Below are 17,818 nucleotides of genomic sequence, written 5' to 3' on the forward strand. Positions count from 1 at the left end.
ATTTGTGTGTGAGGAGAACAACACTCTGCCAGTCAAGTGATGAGTCACAGAGGTTCCTTTTGCCAGCCAATGCACTAGGGAGGAGTGGAGAAATTTTCCCTTCTTCCCTTCAGGTTCTTTGGTTGGTCTAATAATTAAATTTATGTAAAACAGATTAACGAGTAAAACAAATCTAATTTTATACGTATGGGAGACCCATAAAGGTATGAGACTGAAAGAAGTGACCAAAGCAGGAAGCTTTTATGCCTTTTAGACAAAGAAACAATAAATTTGTGAAGAACTGATAAGCGAAAAGGGTTTGGGCTTGGAGTCGTATATTGGTGAAGAAGTAACAAGATTTGTTTATACATCCTTCTCGGCCCCAAATTCCCCATCTCTGGTAGTAAGGGTGCCTTCTACCCTCCTGCTATGGGGGGGGTACCTTCACATGGGAGATTTATCTCTTGCTTTCAGGGAGACAAAGGAGGGTCAAAATATCCTTCTTGCACGGGCTATTTCTCAAGTACCTTTAATTCAAAATAATATGTCAAAGTGGCCTATTTTGGGGTGACATACTCTGCTCCTCTTTGACAGTCTAGGGGTTACCACAATAGCAATGAGAGTTCCTTGTAAGCTCCCCAACCTTCCACAGCCTCCGAGTCCTGCTCTCTGTGTGCACAGAGCTCTAGGGGAAGAGTTGTCAGACACAAGGTTACCAGAAATCCTGAATTAATGTTCCTAGTAAAGGAGTTCCAATGATAACCAGAAAGAGCAGGGGGAGACTAATGGGAGTTCAAGGTGCCTTTTCCATAACCACACACACTTGCTGTTTTTATACAGTGAACTACTGGGTGGGATAAACGTTCCCATAAAAAGCCATTCTTAAAAAATTTATCAGAATTTAAACCCTCCTGAAGTTAACCAACTTGCATTTCTCTGCTTAGTTCTGGGCTCTTACTTGACAGTTAATTACAGGAAGGCTGATCTCTTGAATTGTGCGCCTCCCAGACCAGTTCAAAGTTTTCAACAAAATAAAATTTGCTCCACTCCATATAAATTAAACAGTTGAAGCTTTCATCAAGAAAACGGACTAGTTAATCTAATTAAATGGTTTGCCCAAAGTCAAAATTTGCAGAACTGAGATTTGAACTCTAAAATCCATGAACTTTTTACTACTAAAAATTTTTGGTAATTGCAGACTCTGAGTTCAGAAAATACCAGTAATGCACATCATTTAGCTAACTAAAAAAAAAAAGTCAGCTTTCAGAAATACCTTCTTACCAAGGAGCCAATTGTCAATTCTTGAAACTCATTAGACGTTTAACCCTCAGGGTTGGATTATTCACTTGACATCTCTCTTCTCTGTGTTCCATCATTACTGTTTTGGGTATTTAGTATTTCTGATTTGCCAAGCACAGTTTTCATCCTGGTGGGAGGAGGTTGTAAAGAGAGACCAGGGATTCACATAGGTAAGAACAAGGCAGAGAGAAAGCATAGAAAATCACACCATTTAAAGCCATAGTCAAATGTTGAAGTTTAATGTAATAAGAGTTACTTGGAACCAAAGGCATCATTGCTAGAGGGGCTTTTTTCCTCTCCTCTCTGCATGAGAGTTCTAAACTTTAAGATTTTCTCTGTCATACACACACACACACACACACACACATACATAGAGCATGAAAGCACCACGGCCCCATGCAGGCTGCTGCTTCGTCGCTTCTATGGGGATATCCTCTGGTACAGCTGTTCAAGTTTTATTATTAGTACCTAAATGTTCACAGGTGTACACCTTGTTTTTCCAGCATAATTATAAGCTGTTTGATGGTAAATCCTTCTCCATATCCACTGTGGTGCTTAACATAATATGTTACTTGTAGCATGTGATCAGCTTGAGAAACACTAGTTGGATAAAATAATAATGCTGGATTCCACGTGTCATCAGTTCTCTGTGCTTTTGCTGTGGGCTTTTGCAAGTGTTACAAGACTAGTAGCTTCATCTAGATTGCAAATATCCTAGGAGTCTTGTGCTTAAAGTATGAGAAAGGCAACAAGTACTCCTCAGTGATTTTATGATTTTATCTTTTGTGTGTATTATTCTTACATGAGAGTAGTAGTCAATAAAAAAAAACAAAACAAAACAATTTATCCTACATTATAAATAGATTTCAGTCTTTTCAGAGGCCTGCTTTGTGGTTTTAAATTACCCCCGGAAGAATTTCAGATTTGGAGTGTCCTTCATCTAAGTTTCAAAGGTCTGGCAGACTCCATCCCAAGGGATGAATGTGGAGAAGGAGCACTCTTTCCTGAGCAGTGAACCAATGGTATATACCATCTAGAAATCTAAATGGAATGATAGGTTGCATGTGTTTAGTCCTTAATAAAATACTTTAATATGCATTTTTATATTTGGTTTTCACAGAAACCCCATGAGACACATACATGCTATTTCTCCATTTAACAGCTGAGTAAACTAAGGCTCTACAAAGTTAAATTACTCAGAATTTGAACCTAGGCCTTTTGACACCCTAAAGCATTGTCACTCCACTAACTTAAGCTACTTTCCACATCTTGGGAAGATCTTATTTGTGGGCCTCGCCTCATGGCATCACCTTTTCAGTGTGCTATCGATGTAGCTACACCATTTGCTAAATTTTTCTCAAAGGATTCCCTAGAAAATTATAAAAATATCAAGATAACTGTCAGATCACAAATATTTTTATAGATAAGAACCCAGGTAAAAGTCAGATATAGAATTCCTCTAAATATAGAGGAGAACATATTTTTCTCTGAATCAGAAATCAAATTGTATATAATGGTTTCATGTTTAGCCACTCTGGACACATTACTTGCTTTCTAAAGGCTGTCCTAATTACTGTTAGAATAGTGACAGGAGGTTATGGATCTGCTAGAAGGATGTGGCGGGTCTAAGACTGATCTTGGATAGTCTTTCTCAAATTTGGTTGCACATCAGAATCCAGGTTTTGGGGTCAGAATCTGTAGAAACAGGGACTGGACAGCTGTTTTTAAAAGCTCTCCAGGTGATTCTGATGCACTTTTGTGAAACACTGCTTTAGGAAATTTAATAAGGGCCTGGGAACCAACTCCACAGGATCCAGAGAATGTAAGAGAGTTGTCCCAGCTAATCTGATTTTAATGTACTTGAATATATCCTAATATAGCCTCTGGGGTAACTAGGAGAACCAGAAGTCAAAGTAACCCTGGGCCATTCTCACAGCTCCCTGGAGGTTTATCTTCTTGCATTAATTCACAGAGACTTTTGAATCATTGGCACAGCACTGAGTTTATAGAGCCACAGAATTAAGTACTGAGGGGCGGGTATGAGTTTTTAGCTAAAACACCCATTCTGAAAACAATGAAAATAAATTCTTATGTAGAAGAACAATAAAAGAAAACAAATATTTGATAATACATTTAATAAAAATATATTAAAACTAAAAAAAATTCTACTGAGAGAGAGTAAAGGACACAAATAATGGGAAAAAAGATGGAATATTTTAAAAGTGTTTTGTCACTCTCCTGCACAAAACCCTTCAATGGATTCTGGGAAAACTCAAAATGAAACTCTAAGTCCTTGGCACTTGTCCAAAGGTCTTCGTAGTCCAACTTCTGACCCCTCTCTCCCCTGGGGATGCTGTCCAGCTCCTCTGCTCTTTCCCTCTTCCCCTTGACAACCAGGCGGCTGCCTTCAAATATCTCCATCCAAGAAACCTTCTTCATCATCTTATATACATTATTACCCCGGGCACTCTTTGTCTCTTGACTTTGCTTTATCTTTTTCTCAGAGCATGAACCACCTAGCACTCACAGGGGGCTGGAGTTGGGTATTTCTCTTCTCCCAGGTTGGTTGGACTCTGATAAAACCCCCATAGGTTAGGCTCTGATAAAATAGTTTATTTTGAGGGCAGGTCTTGTTAAGAAGGAGAGAATGTTCTAGTGCATTTCACAGTGCTTACTTTCCCCCTCCCCATGCCAGATGGCTGCTAGAGGTAAAACTCACAAAAGTGTGTCCCCCACCACCATGACTGGGCTCCCCCTGGAGTTTCTAACTCTCAGACTTGTCCACATTGAGCCTCCAGCCAATTTGTCAATTACAGTTTAGGTTTTCCTACCATGGTGCTTGTTCCCACAGAGGTTTCTGCTCTGGTAAGTTATAATTCCTTGTATCCACCTGCCTATCTCCAATTTGGGGGGCAGTAATTTGTGCTGTGACCTCACTTCTTTGATGAAACTAAAAAGAGTGGTTGACTTTTTGTTTGTTGTTAGGATGGCATGATGATGCTGGACCAGAAACTGAAAGTTTCTGGGATATTATTTTTGAACTCTAAACTTCTGAGACTGCTTAATTCATAAAATTGATGAAAAGATTTTAATGGGAAAATTCTGGCCCCAAGATTATTTGAAAATCATAGTTGGATGTATAATAAAGCTTTCCTTTCATTTATTTAAAGTAAAAATAACTTCATGAAAATGTTAGTATATTTACTGAAAGTAAACTAAGAAGAAGCAAAAAGGAGTAATAGTCTAAAACCTAAACCTATTGCCCTAGAATATCCATTTCTTTGAGATGGGGCAAGCCACCCCTCAAATAAGGGATATAAACGGTGTGCTTAAAAGTGATGAGACTGATTTCTGCACACGGTTGAGAGTTTAGATTTTTTATTTAAATTAACTTGTATACACCGTGGAATTAAATATGATTTGTAGAGAAAGTATATGCTGTTTTAAGGGTTTCTTTAGTATGAACATAGGGTGTGTGTGAAAGAGAGAGAGACAGAGAGATTGAAAAAGAGTATAAGACTATACACTCCCAGGAGAGAAACAAGGAAGCTCCTTTTCCTATAAATTTCTCTAAAGTGCAAAATCAAAAGTGAAAGAAAACAAAGGGGGAAATGGGTTATAGATCTAAGTATATAAGTTTATAGCTTCAATACTCATGTTATAAACTCCTCAATCAGCGCCTGAGCAAACTGCAGCCCTCAACCTTCGCGGGTAATCTTTGCTGACCAGCATGCTTTCCTCTCTTCCACAGGCCCTGCTCCTCACAACTGCTCTACAGAAACTGCTCACTAAATAGGGTCACGGGAACAAGCATGTAAGACCTGCGTGCAGAAATTATATTTACAAAGGAGGCCAATCAGATGTTCAAGTTTAGTTTAGATTCAGGGCCTTAAAAATACTGATGTTGGGCCAGCCCCGTGGCTTAGTGGTTAAGTGCGTGCGCTCTGCTACTGGCGGCCCGAGTTCAGATCCCGGGTGCGCACCCACGCACTGCTTCTACGGCCATGCTGAGGCTGCGTCCCACATACAGCAACTAGAAGGATGTGCAGCTATGACACACAACTATCTACTGGGCCTTTGGGGAAAAAAAGGAGGAGGATTGGCAATAGATGTTAGCTCAGAGCCAGTCTTCCTCAGCAAGGAGGGGAGTATTGGCATGGATGTTAGCTCAGGGCTGATCTTTCTCACACACACACACAAAAATACTGATGTTAATTAAAAAGCAAACTTCACCTACTTTTTATTAATTGAAAAATCAATTAATGAAATTTGCTTTCAAAAGTTTTAAATTAGGAAGCAGCACATAAGAAAATAAAATTTTAAAACTTCAATTACATATCCTTCACCATATTTCAATCTCATTTTTGTTTTCTATAGGTTCTATACTTCTGGAGGTCAAAATCTCTCTCTCTCTCTCAAGTTTAATCATAAAGAATATCTAGAAAAAAATCAAGAAAATCTCATAAATATTTGGTGACAATGAAATACTTTCCAATTATAGTGAGAAAGCAAGTTTTATACAAGTCTTTACAAGGCAGCAGCTGTTTTAAAATTTGGGGCCTTATTTTAATAAGAACCTTAATATCACCAGAAGTATAATGTTCCTTCTAGCTAACTTAAAACCAAATGTCAAAAGTAGATTTTAAATAAAAATCTTTAACCAATGATATTTCTAAAACCCAAAATTTAACATAAAAAGTCAGGAAAAACATTAAAATATAGATATATTAGGCAATTACTATTATTATTTTCAACAGATTGAAGGAAATATTTCTTCTTTGTCCACATATTGCTTGTACTAGAACTGATCATCGGATCTGGAGTATATAGATTAAGCAGTGGTTTTGTTGGCTTGTGTTTTAATATTTATCAAATATATTTCTCATTTTCTTTCCATTTACATTTCTTATTTCACATACCATTTGTAATAATTTTATTCAATGTTCCTTGTGGAGGACAAGAACTCTTCTTTTCCATCTGTGGTTTTGTTTCCTCTGTTTTTGGAAAGACAGTTTGCTTAGTTTCTTCATGTTCACTAGCATTACTATCTTTGAGGATCTGAAGTAAAACAAGGAAATCTTTTAAAAAATCTACTTTCCATACAATTTTATGAATGTATGAAACCACCAAATCTCATAATTAAATTCATATCACTACTGTCAACATGGAGAATTACACATACAAAAGAATATTCATGCTCTATATCACTAGATATTTGGGGATGTCACAGCAGTGAATTTTTCAGGGCACCTTGACTCAGCCTTTTATAGACTTGAGTCCTTGCCATTTTCATTTGTGATTTATGTATACTGAATAAGTGAGCCTACAGTGGAGAGAATAATTAAAACTGTCCCTCCTCAGTCTAACTCCCAAAGATTATTCAACAAAACATTCATGGAATGAAAATACAACTAAAATGGAAAGGAGGTAAAATATAACTTTACTTTGACTCATTTCATTTGAAAAATTATATAACTGAAAGCAAAATGAGAAAAAGATCAAGCCTTCAGAAATTCAAGATTCATGCTTCCACTATTATTTACAGATAACATATTTAGTAGTTCATGGGTATACCTCAATCTTCCAGGCTTTTAATGGTAGGTAGTCTAATTATAAAACTGCTGAGTTAGGAAAAAAAGACATCTTGGGTTTGTGAGAATATTGTAAGGCTTCTCCCAAGGTAAAAAACAAAATAGATTTGAGTTAGCCCTGGAAATGAGATCTTTAGATTTGCCTTACCATCATCATGGTGTGTGTGTGTGTGTGTGTGTGTGTGTGTGTGTGTGTGTGTGTCTATGCATGTATGTGCATGCACACATGGCATGTGTGCATAACTTTGAGTGTATTGATAATACTTCTAGTGCAGTGGAGAGAGAACATCACATTGCCCCAGACATGGTAACAAAGGCTAGAGAGCGTGGACAGATTAAGGAAGGGAAGAGGAAACATTTAATGACTAGGGAGAGAGGCACCATAGCAGCTGATGTAAGCATTATGTAGCTTTTTAATATCAATGTTCTTTAAACCTGATCATGTGTGTTGGAGTTCTAGTGTAGAGACTTTTTTTGAAAGTCACTGTACAAAAGGGCCAAGGTGAAGACATACAGGTGAATTTTTTTTTGAGGAAGATTGGCCCTGTGCTAACATCTGTTGCCAATCTTCCTCTTTTTCTCTTTTCTCCCCAAAGCCCCAGTACATAGTTGTATATCATAGTTGTAGAGTTGTAGCTCTTCTATGTGGGATGCTGCCTCAGCATGGCTTGAGGAGTGGTGAGTAGGTCTGTGCCCAGGACCCGAACCTGCAAAACCCGGGCTACCAAAGCAGAATGTGTGAACTTAACTGATACACCACCTGGCCGACCCCACAAAGGTGGATTTTGACTAGAGTGGTTGAAAGGTCAGATACAGTAAAACCATATTATTTTAGAATCTATAATAAATTGACGTAGACTAGGATGAAGTCTTTAGAGAAATAAAGTAATTAGAATCAATAGTAAATATCTTAAATATTTAAAAGGACTTTTGGGCCCTTAACAACTGTAGAAACCTCTATTTTAAAAAATAAACAACTTATAATTCTAATTATTAGCAATTATTATTTAGTAAAACTAGACTCACAAGGGGTCTAAGGACTTACTCTGTACACTTGCAAAAATAAAAATTTGGGTCTCCTGAAATATACAGCACAACATTTTAATTAATTCAGATTTGTCTTTACCTCTTGTAGTCTAAATTACTGAGTTTTTCCTGGATATGGCAAAAAATAATAAACCATATTCTCATTATTCCTAAAATCTGCCCTCTTACCTCTAAAATAATCCGTAGTCACCTCTTTCCATCTTTTCATTCCTTTTGCTCATTTCTTAGGACCTTTTTAAAACTAGCTATTTTTTAAATGATCACTTCTCATTTTTTAACCAGACATATAAAAGAAACCTAATAAGTAAACTTCAGAAATAAATTTTAAGATAAGAATGATTTTTATGTCACATATTACAATATAGTTTTAAGTTTTTACCTGAGGAGTTGTAGATGATTCGACATTTTTATCCTCCAAATGTTCATTTTTTGACTCTGTGGTGTACATGCTAATATTTAAAAGAAAAATAATTTGAAAGAAAAAACAAAACTATAAATCCATCTGAAAACAAACATGGTTAAGTGGGATTAATTTTTTAATGATTTTTTATCATAAAGTTATATCATAGTCAAGTCAGATATATTTATAGTCAAAATAGCTCCAAATATTCATTTTAAAGTTATTAACCAAAGTCATGTGCATAACTTTTCAAAACCATTATCACACAGAAATTTAATACTTCTCAATAGTTCACAATGCTGGGCCATGTCTTAAAAGCACATATCAGAAAACTCAATTCTTTATTTCACGCACTGAACTAGTACATTTGAGATAATTTCCACCATTGATTTACTCTATCTTTAGTCACACTCCTGCATAAGAAAATCCAAGAAAATTTAAAATGAAATATGATCAACTACATTAATACCTACCTCTATAAGTTACTGACACATGCTGTCTTTATACATGGTCCATCTGAAGGATCTATAGGTCCAACATTTAAAAAAAATAAAATAGGTTTTATTTTGAATAAGAATGAACTAGAAAAAAAAGAATGAACTAGAATCACATCAAGAGAAGGATTAGGTCTGGAAACTTTTAAAATACCTGTTTCTACCTTGTCTGTGATCTTTGCTGCCTTTGAGTGTTGGAGGAGTATCTTTGCCTTAAAAATATCTTTCAGTTCTTGAGTTACTGTTGAGGACAAAATTAAAAATTTCAAGTGTTAATTTTTAGGTACTCAATAAGACCAAACCTCCTAGTGTTTCAAGCATTTATACTTTTTTAAAAAGCAAGCAATTTTACTAGTGAAAAAGAACTTTAACATTGGAGTACCTACTATACGCTAAGTGCTTTACATACATTGTCTCACTTTAATGAAATAAAATATTAGTGTTTGAAATCCTATAAGGGATCCTAACTGAATTTGTGACATTAAAACAGAAAATAACATTTATTTTAAAAATTTGATTAAAAAATTAGATCTCTAAGTTCCTTTAAAGTAAAATTCCATTTTAGTTAAAGGGAATATAAAAATTGTGACCCACTTATAAGAATGACTACCTGGCATTGGCTGTTACAGCAGAAGCTAAGTGACAGTAAGCTCCATGAACAAGGAGGGTGGCGGTGTCACCTCAGCTGCGCCAAGTTCTGAAGGGACGGGCTGAGAGTTAGCACCACTACAAACTGTGAGCTCGAGTGCACAGGAGTTATGAGGTCAGGGCACAAGGTGCGTCCACTCAATACTTTTTGAATGCCTACTCTCCTGGGTTCTGAAGATAAAGCAGCAAAACAAAACCAAACAAGTAGAGGTTCTGCTCTCATGGAGTTTATATTCTTGTTGGTGGTAAGGGGAAGAGAAAAAATTTATATTTTCAGATTGTGATTAAGTACTGAAGAAAATAAACAGGATGATATTACAGTGATCAAGGTGACATTTGAATGAGAAGAAACTGTGAGTCATAACTAGGCAGATGGACCAGGAGCAGGCAGACATGACACCAAGAATCATACATACAGCGACATCAAGGCACCAGGCAGCACATTTTAAGATCGGCAATGATGTCATAATTAGACGACTTGGAATCCAGGCAAGCATCAGAGCTCCAAAACCTAGATGAGAAGTGTGAATAATAAATGGACAGGTGAGCAGCTGTAGGGAAGCTTGCTAGTGTGTCAAGCAGTATTTGTGCCTGGCAATTACACAGGACTCTCTTTACAAATCTGCCAAGAGTGGAATTGGTAGGTGGTATGCACAGTAACTAAAAGCAAGGACTTTGGAGCTGAGATAGAAATCTAACTCTCCTCTTTATCTTGTAATAACTGGGAAGTTATTGCCCTGGGCCTCAATCTCATCATCTGTAAAATAATGATATAATATTACTTAATTTATTGGTTATTGTGAGGATTAAATGATATAATAACAGCTGACACAAAGTTGGACTATGTTAAGCACTTAACATGAATCATCTCATTCGATTCTCACAATAACTCTATGAGTTATTTACTATTATTATCCTTATTTTACAGATGTTGAAACTGAGACCCATGAACGTTAAGTAATTTTCCCAAAGACACACAGCTAGCAAGTGGCATAGCTGGAATTTGAACCAAGTACTCTTTAATGTTATTCAAATCCTTGTTAACCTTGGTATTGTCTGCCTTTTTCCTTTTAGTTATTCTGATGATACTGCATTGAGGATTTAAGTTGCATTTTTCTGATGACTGATATATTTTTATATGTTTATTGACTATTTGAATATCTTGTTTAGCAAAGTGTCTGTTCAAATCTCTTTCCCATTTAAAAAAATATATTGGCTGTCTTTTTCTTACTGATTTGTTGGAGTTCTTTATGTATCCTAGAAGTGGATCTTTTATTAGATATATAAATAGCCAATATAGTCTCCCACTCTGTGGCTTGTCTTTTCACTCTGATGATGTCTCTAAATGAACAGAAGTTTTTATTTTAATGTTGTCCAATTTATCCTTTCCTTCCTTTATGGTTAGAACTTTTATTGTTTTAGAAATCTTTGCCAACCTTGAGATCACTAAAATATTCTCCTATACATTCTTCTAGAAGCATTAGTGTTTTGCCTTTCACTTTTAGGTCTATGATCCATTTGGAACTGATTTTTACATACAGTGTGAGGAAGAGATAAAAATTCACTTTTTCCCATATTGATGTATAATTGACTCAGGACCATTTATTAAAAAGATCATTCTTTACCCATTGCACTGCAGTGTCACCTTTGTTGTAAATCAGGTGACCATATTTATTTGAATTTATTTTTGGATTCTATTCTGCACAATTGACCTATTTTTCTGTCCTTACACCATCACTACACTTGTGCTCATATAATAGGTATTGAGATCTGCTGTTGTAAATTCTCCAGTTTTGTTCTTCTTCAAAGTTGGATTGACTCTTTGGCTCTTTGTATTTCCACATAATTTTTAGAATCAAGCTGTTAATTCTCATACACACACACACACACACACACACACACACACACACACATCCCTGCTGGAATTTTGACTGAAATTGCACTGAATCTACAGATCAATTTGGGAAGAACTGACATCTTAAAAGTATTGAGTCTTCCAATCCTTAAACATTGTATATCTTTCCATTTGTTGACATTTTCTTTATCTTAATAATGTTTTGTAGTTTTTAGTGTAGAGATCTTGCACATCTTTCATTAGGCTCATTTCTCGGTAGGCTTATTTCTAGGTATTGATTTTTTTTGGATGTTATCAAAATAGTATCATTTTTAAAAATTCCTTATTTGTCTTTTGCTGGTATACAGAAATATAAGTAATTGTTGTTTATTTTCTTTGTACCCAGGCCTTGATAAATTCACTTTATTTAAAGAATCTATTTTCTATTTTCTATCTTCGCTTGTGGTCACATAGTATTGTCTATTAACTAGCATGACCAATAATTTTTATTGAAAGCTTGATATTGTGTATAAAAAAATTGTACAGTCTCCAGATGATAGCTTCCTCCAGAGAGAACTATGTGGAGTGGAGGGAGCGCTAATCACTTTAAGCAAATCAGAGACTGAGCTCAGCTGAGACAGCTTTGTAACACTCAGTTTTACCCCAATTTGTCCCGGTTCCTAGGGAATAGTTCTCCAGGGATTTTGCCTTAGATGATGTCCCCAATAAATTATGGTAGCCTCACTTGTTCTTCCAGATCAGGGATACCTTACCATTTCCCCTTGGCTCACTCTTATTGCCCATGCTTTCCTCTCATTTCCAAGGTTACATAGCTATAAAAAAAAAAGAGTGGGTTGGGGCCGGCCCAGTGGCATAGTGGTTAAGTTTGTGTGCTCTGCTTTGGCAGCCCAGAGTTTCCAGGTTCAGATCCTGGGTGCGGACGTACTCACCATTTATCAAGCGATGCTGTGGCAGGCATCCCACATATAAAGTAGAGGAAGATGGTCACGGATGTTAGCCCAGGGCCAACCCTCCTCAGCAAAAAGAGGAGGATTGGCAACGGATGTTAGCTCAGAGTTGATCTTTCTCACCAAAAAAAAAAAAAAAAGAGTGGGGGCCAAAATCAGGCAGTGTGGCTCCAGATCCCACACTCATAAAACTACAGTGCCTATAATATGTCAGACACTGTGCCAGACATAGACCAAAGATCTCACAGAGTTTAGGTGCTAACATTTAGAAAATGGCTATAATAACTTAAATCTACTTTTAAAAAGAGGGAAAAAAATCCATCAAATATCTAACTCACTTTTTGGCTTTTCTATTTTAGAAAAAGAACTATTAAAAATAAGGGCCTTAGGAAAAACTTGAAAGTAGAGTATAAATAATGAATAAGTCATAGAAAGCTAAAATTATTTAGAAATAGCTCACTGGAAATCATTTATAAAGAAGTTAAGAACTCTGGCCATCATTTCATAGCCTCTGATCCAACCCCTTTCACTGAGCACTCTGGAACTTCTGCTAGACAATTACAAACTCTCAACCTCTTCTGAGAGCCTTCTCTCAAATTCTGTGTCCTATCTGAAACCACTCTTTCCCCGACAGTCCTCTCACATAATAGCTGTTGATTTACTTACACTCCTTCTGACATCCCAGTGCTATTTCTAAACACTAGTTTTTAAAATTTTGTTTCTTTGAAGCTTGTAGAATTTGACAATACCACTTTCTCCCTCTTCTAGTCACTGTTATTTACTTATTTACTGACCTCATCTTGGTCCCTTTCCATTATTCACCAAAGATATGAGCACTTGGACCCAAAATTTGTAATCCCTGTGAGTCTTAAATATACATGTGGATAATTCCTCTACTACCTTGGTTCGTCAATTCTTTACTTCCCTTCCATAAAGGAAAGGCCATACTGGATCCTTCCACCATCTGACATGTTCTATTATGAATAATCACAAATTGAAGCATCCACCTCTCTGAATACTACCTCATCTTCTTTCAGTTTGCTTGTTCAATTACATTCACTTCATCTCCTCCAATTATTCCTCAACCTTGTGAGGATGTGCAGTGCAATGAGACCTTTAGCCCTTTCCCTTCATCGCCCCCTTTTGTATTCAATATCTGTGATCATCATCCCCAAAACATCACTAATATCCTAAACTCCTTTGAAATACGTTTATTGTTGTTTTGTTGTTGCACTTTTCCATAAAAATCTCAATCCTGCACCAACTATATTACCCCATTTCTCCATTCACTTAATGGAGCAGCTGAATACTGCTATGGAAAGATACACTAGAGTAACCTGGCATCACTATCAATTCACAACTACCAGCCTCAGGTGGGCCTTTAAAATGCACCAACCCTAACATACATATTCTGTCAATTCACTTTCCCTCGCGACTATTCCACATCTTCTCCACTCTTCTCAAACCACGATCCTCCACATACTCCCCTTCATTCTCAGTAGACAACCTTACCTCCAACTTCCATCTACAAACCTATCTTCCTCTCCTTCTTCTCTCTTCTTACGTTAAAGGAAATGTCCTTCCTCCTATCCAAGGTAATCAGACCACTTGTATTTTGTATTATTTCCTGTATTCTCAAGAATTTCATACTATAAAGGACCCTTCTCCGCCTGTATCAACTAACCCTTATCTCTCACTTCCTTTCAACTAGATCCTTCCCAATGACTTTCAAATGAGCTCATCTTAATAAAGGTTTCCCAGAAACCCACATCTCCATTCAGTTACTGCCCCATCTGTCCTCTCCCCTTAACCAATAAATGTTTTGGAGAGGTGCTGATTCCCACCACAGTCTCTTTTTCCCCATGAATCACTCATTCCAAATGTTCTCCAGTTGAGGTTCTACTCCTTTCACTCCAGAAAATAAATCTAGCTAAGGTCATAAATAATCTACAAGTGACCATATGACATGATGAAACATTCTACTTTTGGCTCTTGTTAAACCACTCTCTCATTTCCCCTCTATCTTTCTTCTTATTCCTTTCCTGTCTCCTTTCTAGGCTCATCCTTCTCTACTCAACTGCTAAAAGTTGGGGATCCTGAAGATTCTGTCCCTCAAACCTCTACCAGTTGAGTGTCCCAATACTCCTCACTGGCTTTAGGATAAAGACAAAAGTGTTTAACATGATTGTCTTAGTTTTACTACTCTAACAAGGTACCATAGACTGGGTGGCTTATAAACAACAGAAATTTATTCCTCACAATTCTGGAGGCAAGACATCTGAGGTCAGGGTCCTAGTACAGTTGGGTGCTGGTTGCAGACTGCTGACTCTTGTTCTGTCCTCATGTGGCAAAAAGAGAGCTCTCTGGAGTCCCTTTTATAAGGGCACCAATCCCTTTATAAAGATTCTACCCTCGTGACCTAATTACTTTCCAAAGGCCTCACCTCCTAATACCATCAAATTAGGAGTTAAGATTTCAATATACGAATTTGGGGGGGACACACATTCAATCCATTGCAATGACCTACAGAATTCTGCACAATCTGGTCCCTTGCTCCCTCTCTAGCCTCATTTCATATCATTCCTCATCTATTTTTTTTTTCCTAGCCATTCTTTCTTTCAGTTCCTTGAAATTGCCATGTTCCTTCTGTAGGGCCTTAACACTTGCTTTTCCCTTCTAATTGAAGCACTCTTCACCACCAATCTCCCCTTTTCTATCTCTCAGCTCAAGGACCATGTCCTCAGAGAAATATTTATGACACCAGCTCTGCCCCAAGGTCAAGTCAGGTCCAGTTTTTATGTGCCCTTATGGTACACTGATCATTTTCTTTAGAACGTTGACCTCAGTTTGTAATTATGTATTCATCAGAGTGACTGTTTAATATGTTTGCCCCATTAGGCTGTAGACTCCATAATAGTGTCCCATAGGGCTTTGAGGAGCTGTTCATTTCATTTTTCAAACTTTTTCTCACTCTATTCCTCAGATTAGACAATTTCTATTTATCTATCATCCAGTTCATGAATTCTTTCCTCATTTATTTCCATTCTGCTATTAAGTCTATCCAGTGAATTTTTAATTTACTGTATTTTTTAGTTCAAATTTTTTTTACTTGCTTCTTTTTCTTGTATACCTAAATTTAAACACAAAGGCTGTTTTATTCTTACATGAGAAAGTACACATTTCAAAGGTTAACCTCATTGACCAAACAGACTCATTCACTCATGAATAATTTTTGTATAGCTATTATGAAGGCCTTGATAAATAATTCTGAATTTCCCCAGTAAGAATCAAGGGCTTTCTTTAAGCACACAGCTTGATATATCATCACTTAGAAACCACAAAGAAAACACATGGAAGGCTACAGAGTAGTAGCAGGTTTTAAGGGTTAATTTGGATCATGCTGCAATAAAGCTCTTCAACAAATGTCTTACTGCATGTTTCTTCACCTCTCTGAGAAGGAAACTAGTTATATGAACATGAAACAAACCAAAAATCTTGAGCTTCATAAAGCTTTCATAGACCTAAATAAATACATTTATTTAAGAGATTATTCTTAGCACTTAATGTTATTACTAAGTTTTGTTTTATACAAAATACTCTTCTGAATATCTACAGTATAGAAGTTATTTCTGAGCATTTACTTCTGGAAACTCACTGGGATGAACAAGCATATTTTGCAAGTTGTGATTACTGAAAAACATCTTGGCAAAAATAAAATAACAGAAAAATAAATGAGGGCTTTGGAGTACAGTTGGGAAACACTATAAGGATCCTGGAACTAAAAGTCACAGAATTTCCCCAGCTAAGTGTTTTTAGTCTGTCTTGGCATAACTACAATGAAAATATTCTAATATTAATCTCAATGAATCATAACCCAAGAATATGGGAGCTAATGGTAAATGGGGTTGGGAGAAGTTTCCTCACAGGCAGAAATTTTTACCAAACCAATTACAGAGTGTTAAGGAGTTCTATTTTTCTAGAAACAACAAAGCTATCATGATGTTTTGAATTTTGACAGTGATTCTTTTTTTTATTGGAAAACATTCTTTTTGCTCAAAATTCTATAGGACATATTTCCTATGTTCTAATCAGTTATTTTAATAGCTACATAAAGTTCATTCAGATCATTTTCTAATATACTTAACCATTTCCCTATTGTATAAGTTATTTACAGATTTTTAAAAATTTTATTGAGGTCATAACGGTTTACAACATTGTGTAATTTCAGGTGTACATTATTATTTATCAGTTTCTGAATAGACTGCATCGTGCTCACCACCAATAGTCTAATTTTTATCCGTCATCATATATACGTGCCCCTTTACCCCTTTTGCCTAGCCCTCCACCCCCATCCCCTCTGGTACCCACTAATCTGTTCTCTTTATCCATGTGTTAGTTTATCTTATGCGTATGAGTGAAATCATGCCATGCTTGTCTATCACTGGCTGACTTATTTTGCTTAACATAATACCCTCAAGGTCCATCCATGTTGTTGCAAATGGGACAACTTTGTCTTTTTTGTGGCTGAGTAGTATTCCATTGTATATATATACCATATCTTCTTTATCCATTCATCCATTCATGGGCACTTGGGTTGCTTTCATGTCTTGGCTATTGTGAATAATGCTGCAATGAACACAGGGGTGCATAAATCTCTTTGAATTGTTGATTTCAAGTGTTTTGGATAAATACACAGTAGTGGGATAGCTGGATCAAATGGTATTTGTATTTTTAATTTTTTGAGAAAACTACATACTGTTTTCCATAGAGGCTGCACCAGTTTGCATTCCCACCAGCAGTGTATGAGGGTTCCCTTTTCTCCACATCCTCTCCAACATTTTTTATTTTTTGTCTCAGTAATTATAGCCATTCTGACAGGGGTGAGACGATAGTTCACTGTAGTTGGGTTTACATTTCCCCAATAATTAGTGATGTTGAACATCTTTTCATGTGGCTGTTGGCCATCTGTATAACTTCTTTGGAAAAATGTTCATATGCTCTGCCCATTTTTTAATCGGGTTGTTCATTTTTGTTGCTGCAGAGTTGTATGAGCTCTTTATATATTTTGGAAATTAACCCCTTGTTGGATATATGATTTTTATATATTTTCTCTCAGTTGGTGTGTTGTCTTTTCATTTTGTTCTTGGTTTCCTTTGTCTTGCAGAAACTTTTTAGTCTGATGCAGTCCCATTTATTTTTTATTTTGTTTCCCAGGACTGAGTAGACATGGTATTCGAAAAGATGCTGCTAAGACCGATGTCACAGAGTGTACTGCCTATAGTTTCTTTGAGGAGTTTTATGATTTCAAGTTTCACATTCAAGTCTTTAATCCATTTTGAGTTAAATTTTGTGTATGGTGTAAGATAACAGTCTACTTTCATTCTTTTGCATGTGGCTGTCCAGTTTTCCCAACTCTATTTATTGAAGAGACTTTCTCTTCTCCACTGCATGTTCTTGGCTCCTTTGTTGAAGATTAGCTGTCCATAGATGGGTGGTTTTATTTCTGGGCTTTCAATTCTGTTCCATTGATCTGTGTGTCTGTTTTTGTGCCAGTACCA

At 36.5% G+C, this 17,818-nt stretch overlaps 1 long non-coding RNA gene across 2 annotated transcripts; it reads right to left on the reverse strand.

The window, feature by feature from the left end:
* Positions 1-2,190: 2,190 nt before the first annotated feature.
* On the reverse strand, positions 2,191-9,932 carry LOC131421876 (uncharacterized). 2 transcript variants are annotated; one of them, XR_009223963.1, is made up of 6 exons: positions 9,875-9,932; positions 8,965-9,051; positions 8,790-8,841; positions 8,296-8,365; positions 6,198-6,336; positions 2,191-2,319 (listed from the first exon to the last, which is right to left on the reverse strand). It is a non-coding gene; the product is annotated as an uncharacterized LOC131421876 (long non-coding RNA). The 2 variants fall into 2 exon arrangements; XR_009223964.1 differs by lacking the exon at positions 9,875-9,932 and adding an exon at positions 9,421-9,589.
* Positions 9,933-17,818: the final 7,886 nt, after the last annotated feature.

Source organism: Diceros bicornis, chromosome 25 (assembly GCF_020826845.1).
Source record: "Diceros bicornis minor isolate mBicDic1 chromosome 25, mDicBic1.mat.cur, whole genome shotgun sequence".
NCBI classification, from domain to species: domain Eukaryota; kingdom Metazoa; phylum Chordata; class Mammalia; order Perissodactyla; family Rhinocerotidae; genus Diceros; species Diceros bicornis.